Raw genomic sequence first — 8,644 nt, forward strand, 5'->3', positions numbered from 1 at the left:
AGTGTAACCTGCACTTTGGAGGGCGTTCGCCGCCACAACATTCCTGCTCGTGAGAGTGCTACTACCCTCGTAGTCCCAAAATATCTCATGGTCTGACTGCAAACTTCCCGTCACTAGCACAGCACATCCTGGGTCGGGATTCGCGCCAACTACAAAAGAAAGCACTTACCTTTTGGATTGAGATAGTTTTTTCTCTCTTTTTAAACTTTGTTTTTTTTTTAAGAGGGGCTTTGTGCAAGCTGAGGCAGAATGAGGAGACATGGAGAGGGTAGAAAGCAGGGCAGCCTACAGTCTCCTCATGCGTCAGGATGGAGAAAGCAGGTCAGTCCGATGTGCGTCGTCTCCCTGCTCTGTCGGTGACTAAAATATTTGGTGTTGTCATTCGGGATTCAGGGAGCCAGCTCAAAAGAAAAAACGTGAGTTGGTTGGGTCGGAGGTGGTGATGGTGAAGGGAGGCGTGAGGGGTTTGGGAGTGGAAGGGTGGCGGTAGTGGTTGGAGAGGAGGGGGAGAGTACACAGAGTGTACAAATGTGAGCCAGCTGACGGAAAGAGCCCGCCAAATCAGGGGGACTATACGCAATAGGGGAGGCGCGCCACACGATTCACCTCACTGCATAGACTCTCTTCTCCCTCACACTGTGCATGTGAGCCCCCCTCTCTCTCTCTCTCTCTCTCTCTCTCTCTCTCTCTCTCTCTCTCTCTCTCTCTCTCTCATACCGTGTCTGTGTGTGCGCGTGAATGACTTCCAGACAGAGGCAGAAAACATGAATGGGGCAGGAGAAGCGCGACTGAGAGTCTGCGCTATTATCAGCGCAAACCTGCCGGTAAGGAATAAATCGGGCGCAATTTGTATTTGTATTTTAACCATTCATGTCACAACACAGGGAAGGGCTTTGTAAAAGTGTCTTGGGGACGAGACCTGCAACCACCTTTCTCTCTCTCTCTTTCTGTCTCTCTCTCTCTCTGGTCCTCTTCTCCGGCAGTGTGCTATTGACCTGCATTGACGTCATTGCGTCATTAGGTTTCCCTTAGAAACACTGACTTTCAAAAATAGTATCAAATTAATTCAGCCGGCAAAGAGAGAGGGGTGGGGCTTATGAGTGTTTGGGTCTGAAGAGGGAAAATGGCAATACACTCCCCAGAATCACTACAGATCTGCAATCAATATGTCTTATTCACAAGCTATGGGAGACAATATAGAAACTATACACAACTAAGACCGTTCATCTCCAAATAAGGTTCATTTTTGAAGGTAAAAAAACTGAAGGTACTCCTTATTTCCCTTCTTAAGCTAAACAAGCATTTTAAAACCGCTTTGGGTTATCAGAAAATCTCGTTGCAAATGATTTACAATCATGATCTTTAGGGTAAACAGAACAAATATGGATAAAGGGGGTGGGGGTGTAGTTATCCATCCACTCTAACTTCTATACTTCCACGACAACATTCATTTTATTGGTGATTGAAGTAGAGAAGCAACTGTGCAAGTGGTTGAAAGACTCACTGCCTCAGTGTTTCAGTATCCACCAGGACACAACACTGAATTATATAAAGGAATACGGTGTATTAAATAAATGTTTTTTTCAGAAATTATGACTCTATCTGGAGATTTATAGTTTACTCACATATACATCTCTGTATTTAAGTGTTTACTGGTCACACTGTTCTGATAAATATTATTAGCCCTTACCAAATGCTAATAATATGTTGTCAATGTGTTTTCAATGAAGAATCTGAAGCTTTAGAGAAAGAAAGAAAAGTTTTTACCCTTATTATAATATTATTCTCCTGTCTGTAGCCAGTTTCTACAATAAAGAAACACCGTTTTGTAGAGTTATAGCCTGTCATCTTTAAATGTATGAGCAACATCAATACTTTCTCTTTTAAGTCTAATATAGCTAAGAGACCTGTTGATTTGAAAAATAACTACCTGCCCCTATCTCCGAGACACAGATCATCATTGATGCACGCACGCATGCTACGAAACACACAAACGTCATATACAGATGTTGGCTACTGGTTTGGAACTTTTCCTACCTGTTTTTTAGACTGGCTCCTTTGAAAAGTTGCCCAACCTACTTTACTCACTGGGTTGCCATTTGTGGGTTTTTTTTTCCAAGCGTGCAGAAAGAAACTGTCTTTATGTGTGATGTCTGGTAGAGAGAAGTAGAAGACAAGAGTGAGGAAGGGAGAAGGAGACACATACAGGGAGGGAGGGAGGGAGGCGAGCAGAGAGACCGTGACAAAAATACTTCTCCATTAGGACTGAATTAGGCCTTATGATTCATCAAAGAAGCACATTGCAAATGTCGTAGGATGTTCCATCTCACGTCTGGTAGCCATTTACCACAACGCCTTTCAGGTTTTTGCTGTGACAATTGCACCAAACACACTGACAAAAAAGAAAAAGGGTGTGAGTGCCGTTTGGGAGGAGGAAGTGGAGTGTGCGATCACCAACAGAGAGGAAAGATGCTCGGATAACGCCCAAATACACGAACGCACCACTAACCTGCTCAAGTTGTCGCAAACAAAAGGTGTCAGGTTGAACCGGTGGGCGTCCATCCTGGGTTCAGGCAAATGTCTGGCCTGCTGGAGAGTCTTTCAAGGCGGCTCTGGAGCTGCCGTTGACCTCTGAACCTCTGTGAATTAAGGGGAAAGATGAGTTTTCTCAGAGGAATCTATAAGGGATTCACAATAAATGAGAAAACAATAACTTGTGCTGTTGCAGGTACAAGCTCTGTGGGGCTCAAGAGATGTGTGATAGCAGTAGCAGGCGGGGGACCCACATGGGGAGAAATGTATCATAGAAGACGTCATCAGCAGCCATGGAAGTCACGCAGCATTCAAGGGTCAGTGCCAAAGCTGATGACAGAGAGAGAGAGAGAGAGAGAGAGAGAGAGAGAGAGAGAGAGAGAGAGAGAGAGAGATCCAGGGTGTGACTAAGACACTCCGGCCATGGAAAAACAGTGTGCTGTCCTCCGTTCCTCCTCCATAATAACATAAACACACGAGTCAGACAGCCTGTTTTAGCGGAAATGTTGGTCTTGATAACAAAATGAAAATGTCACTCCCTCTATACGGCCTATTGAGTTTCAACCCTCCGCCTTGTCCTCTTTAAAAAAAAAACACATCAATACAATAATAATACCTTCAAAACATTTGCCTTGGGTGTATGTTGCCCCTCCCCCTCCGTTTTTTCCACTTGGATCTCTGCCTGTGTATATGTGTGTGTTGTACACACAGGTCCTTTTAATTTGTTTGATGTCCCCCTCCCATCTGCCTTGTGGCTTTCCATTCCGACTCGTAGGCTTCGTCTTTCTAGGAAACAGTGGGTGTTTGGGTCTGATGTTTACTATCGGCCCCTGTGGATGAGGGCAAGCGTGCACACCGAATAGAAGGGATCCTTTGCCGGGGTAATATTATACGTATTGAACCATCATGACTGAAAAAAGGAACCCTCAGAGAAAGGTATATCAGGATTGTAATGTCTCTTTGTGGATTTTACTTGGTTTCATGTGCGATTTTTGTTTCCTCAAAACCGGCTTAATACACTGTGGTAACTTAAATCCCTCTACTGTTTGGTTTAAATGTTCCGTTAAAAGAAATAAGTCAAAAATCAAACTAAATCTAAATCAAACAGAAGCTTGAAAATATAGATTTAAGGTGTAGAACCATTGCCGGGTTTACTACTATGGGACCGTTATTGTTGAGAGTGTGTACAGAGGGATGGCTGGCCAGGTTTTGTTTGAATTTCAAGCCCAGATTAAGGAACCCTGCACCCTCTCCTCCCTCCCCCTATTTATTTTTCCATCTCTCCGGCCTAAATGATGTCAATGGAAGCAGAGCTATAGTGCTATTTATAGAAACCTCACCCCCTCCCCTCTCCACTCCACTCTGCACCACACACACAAATACACACACCACCACTACTTACAAACTCCTCCTACACCCGACACCATCCTCAGCATCACATGCTTGGTTGGGAGCTCTGCTGCACACAATAAACCACCTCAAGAGAAGAATCCGCATGAATCGAGCCGCTGAATATTTATGAACGGCTTTGTCGTGTATGTTGTGTATGTTTGGCATGTACGTCGTGCGCGCGCATGCCCCCCCCCTCCCCCATCACCCCGGCCCCCCTTTAACGTGTGTGTACGTGTGTGTGTGTGTGTGTGTGTGTGTGTGTGTGTTCTCCATGCCTGGTTATTGTCCGTGCAGCCGTACTTCCCTCTGCAGGAGAGAGAAAAAAAAAGAAAACCCATTGAGAGGGACAGGGGAGATGCGCGGCCCCGAGCTGCTTCTCTTCATTCACTCATTCCGTGCAGTCATTCATTCATTCATCCATCACCTTCCCACTCACTCATTCATACAAATCTCGTCCCGCAGAGTCTGTGAATGGGATGAATGTGGGAATGCGGGAAGCCACCTGTTCTGTCTATCTGCTGCCGGTATTCCAGGTTGTTTTGGGGGTTTTCTTTTTCTATACAGTTGGAATCACCAACTTGAACTTGTGCGCGTGTAAGTGCTCGTGGAGGGAGGGAGGGGAGGGGAGGGGGCACAAGAGTACACTGTGTTCCCTGGGTATGAGTTTTGGGAGCTCTATGCATAGACCAAATGACACCCCCTCCTCTCCCTCTGCTCTCTCTCTACGACTCGTTCTGTCTCTTGACATTCACATGTTAGATTACGTAACATAGTTGGGGGGGGGGGGGGGGGGGGGTGGAGTGGTGGTGGTGCTGAGGGAGGGTGGGGGGTGTTTAAAGTCTCCTTCCATCACAAATAAATGCACGGTTTGCTGCACAAGCGTGTTCGACTGAGAAGAACTCATGAGGTCTGTCTTTTTTAGACTGCCTACTATTTCTGAAAGGCGGCCGTGATAAAAATAAACTGCCCCCCCCTCCCTTCCCAAAATCCATCATCCACCCCCATCCTCTCTTAGATTTAGAAGAGCTGAATTTCAAACCCGTCCTTCATCAACGGAATCGTGTAAATATATAACAGGAGCTGATGCGGCTCTATCGGCAGAGGTTAATGATGATTTCGGGGATCTAACGGAGCAAAACCACGTCCAGAAATCAGTTTCATCGCCGTTTGTGACTTCCTCAATATCTCACTTTAAATGCGATATAAATAATAAAAAAAGGTAATTCTGATCATTTCTGTCTTTGAGAGGCAGAGAATGTACAAATATTTGTAATTTTTCTTGATTGAAGCGCTATCATTGGCATCGTTTCCATGTATGTTGGGACATTTGTGTTTTTGTCGTGCGACAGGAGGAACTGATGTATTTTTTTTATAAAACTTGGTATCTATGCATATAATAAACAGCAGCAGAGGGAAGGGCTGGTTGGTGTTTATAGCGACACTGTGGACATCCACAGCGGTCACATGTGCAGCAGCCGCTTCCCTGCACTCCTGCTGAAGTTGACATGTTAACACTCACTGGCTGCTATATTTAGCCCAGCCTCACAGTGCTGTTACTATTCCCAGCATTGTACATGAGGGGGCGGATGGTGCGTTTATACAAAATATAAGATAGAAGAAAAAGTTCCCTTTTCTCAACAGATTTAGTTGTATGCGTAAACTCCGGGTTGTTATCTGCACCCATACCTCACGCGATAAATCAATGCCTGGGCACAACCAGCTGATAATGCTGGATGCAGAACTCAGATGGTGTGTCACTGCCTCGACCTCTGACCTCTGTGTGGAGCAACAAAGCTTTCTTCCCTCTTAGAAGGAATGTTATTAAACTCCATAACTATTTTCGAGACGTCGAAGTCTGGACATACTGGTAACATAACACTAATAAACTCACGTTATGCACCATAGTCTAGTGAAAATCAAACGACAATCATCCGTTTCAATCAAAAATGCTGCTCTCAATTGTATGGAATGAATTTGAACAAAAAAGTTTTTGTCAAGCAAAGTTCTCCTCGGATGCATTTTGGGCAAACCCTGTGTTGGTTAAGTGTGATTTCAGCACCACAGACAGTTCCCGTCAGGACTCGTCCACACACTGAGGTTCAGAACATGGACAGGTCTGAAACATACAGTGCTGTCTACATTTCTGTGGTCCACAAGCTGTTGTCCTTTTACTTCTCCCAACATCGTGTCCTGGACATTGTTGGATAACATCACAGGGTCAAGGACGGATGTAGGGCAGAATTCACAAGAAGCTGGGAAAAGACAGCTGTGGTGCTGAGAAAACGTGCCGCTGCACTTTCACTGGGCAAAAAACTTTCATGTGGTGCCAGTTGTGATTGACTTAAAAGTTGTGCACAATCCAATAAAAAAAAAAAAAATGGTTGAAACAATGAACATATAGAGACAGTAGCATCTCCTCTCGAGACGAGTACATTTTTGTTGCATATGGGGAATATCAGTTAAGAACCTTACTAATCACTTTTCAATATAAGACTTAGCTTGTTATTCTCATCACTTGGTGGTGTTCAGTAAGGAGAGCTCAGTTCAAAGTGTGAAAGTTAGAGGCCTCCAGGAGATCTGTCTATGCATTACAAGGTGATATAATATGGATCATTTCTCTCCAATAATCTTGATTACGATGTCCAGTGTAACCATCCCAATTTAACAACACTGAAGGAGAAAATTTAGCAATCTACTCCAGAGGTTGTGGTGTAAAATTGAGTTGGCCTTTTGTTTCAGTAAAAGCAGGAACTCCAGGTTGAATTTGTGACTACAGCAATAAAGTATTGCAAGCTACAATACATTTGCTTGAACGATTACTAAATTCTCCAAAGTTTCACCATCTTATTCAGGACAACAAATCTTGTATTTATGTGGTTGGGGCTGCTGCTGCTGCTGCCCACTCCCCCTCCTCCACCGCTGGATTATTTTCAGCTCCGCCATGAGTGTGTGTGTGTGTGTCTGTGTGAGCGTGCGCAAACGCATGTGTCAGGCATCTTTGGTTGGCTGGCTGGCTGGTTTGGGAAATACCTGGTCCCGATCAATGAGGATATGGTTCAATCCTGGTCACATACCGCTCCCTACTGTCCTGAAATGAGAACTTGAACTTAAACGACCAGCCTGCAAATCAGTCACGATGAGAGATCAAATTAGGGAACACATATTGCATCAAAAGCAACCAACTGATGGTACATTTTGAAAGCTTTCTCTCTGTTGCAGCCTTGTTTCATTTGAGCAGTGACCGAGCACAGTACTTGACCAATAAATAGACAAGGCCCCTTATCACTAAATATTCAGGGTCAAGAAATGGAGGGGATGTGATGTGAGGATATTTTCTCTCTTCCTCTTCTCTGCATCGTTCGCCGGGATCGCAGTGTTCCTCCATGCGCCCTAACCTGAGCAGAAATACAAAGAGACAAAAAGACATCATGAAAGCGTTCAGTGACTCGTTGGGTTGGGGATAAAAATAGATCTGGTTGCTCTGCTAGGAAAACCCTGGACTGGATCGCCCTCTAGAGGAGAGACTCTGCAAAGACAAGAGACAGTTCATGGACGGACAAGCGCTTTCGTTTTTATATCTTCTGCAATCAAAATGTGCAGTATTGTTCAACAATGTTGTAAAGCAACCACCACCTTTATTTCTAATCAATTTATATAATGGATTCATTGTATTTTTGAACTTTTATATGAAATGATACATACTGAGACTAGAAACTACAGGTGAAGAGGGTGCAACATTTTTACCAATAGGCATCTCCAAGAAATCTCAGTTGATTACTTACATAAAGATAATTATTTTTTACATTAAGTTTTCTAAAGTGTTATGAATTCCAGTATTTCTCTATTTGGAAATTAAGTATTATCTAAAGCTCATTTTGGGAGATTTAGGAGAAATCTACAGATGCAATTAGACAAAGTGTAGTGAAATAAACACCTACATGTGTATTGTGGATGTTTTCTTTACAGTAGTCTGTTTTTCCATACAGGACTCTCTTAAAAACAATGTCCATCCAACAAATGCTGCATGTTAAACGTCAGACGATAAAACGAGTTTGTTTGAGATCTTCATGCACTTCCTTAATTACATTCGGAAATGTAGCTTATTCTGCAGCTTTTTATATTTGCTTTATATCATGCTGAAGCTGATGTTTTTAAATATGATTTACCTTTTGCTGTTTTATCTTCCGCTTGTGCTTTTATGTGAAACTTTTAGAGCTGCCGCCTTCGCATCAACTCCCTCGAATATACTTTAAATCTCAATGGGAATCACATACAGAATAAAGGGAAAATTATAAAATTAAGTAAATATTAAACTGAATGCAAACTATAAAAAAAAGTGTGTCTAACGGGTGATTTTTGAGGTGGATCTTGATAGAGCTTTATGTTCATTCACGTCATCAGAATTACACAAAGTTGTTTTGGAATAATAGTCAAGATTAGGACTTCGGAGTACAGTTTAAGTTCACTTTACATTAATGCATGTAGAATTGAATGAATTATAGCATACGGTTGTTTGTGTGTCAGAAAATGGGCAGATAACAACCAGAGCCTCCACCACCAGTGTGTGTGTAAAATAAAGTGTGTTCTAAACACAGCAGCAACTATTTATAGCTTGTTTAGTTATTGAGAGCCTGATTCTACTCTTTCCTGCTTCTCTCTCTCTCTCTCTCTCTCACACACACACACACACACACACACACACACACACACACACACACAC

The sequence above is a fragment of the Anarrhichthys ocellatus genome, unplaced genomic scaffold (genome assembly GCF_004355925.1).
Source record: "Anarrhichthys ocellatus isolate YVR2014 unplaced genomic scaffold, GSC_Weel_1.0 scaffold2, whole genome shotgun sequence".
Lineage (NCBI taxonomy): Eukaryota > Metazoa > Chordata > Actinopteri > Perciformes > Anarhichadidae > Anarrhichthys > Anarrhichthys ocellatus.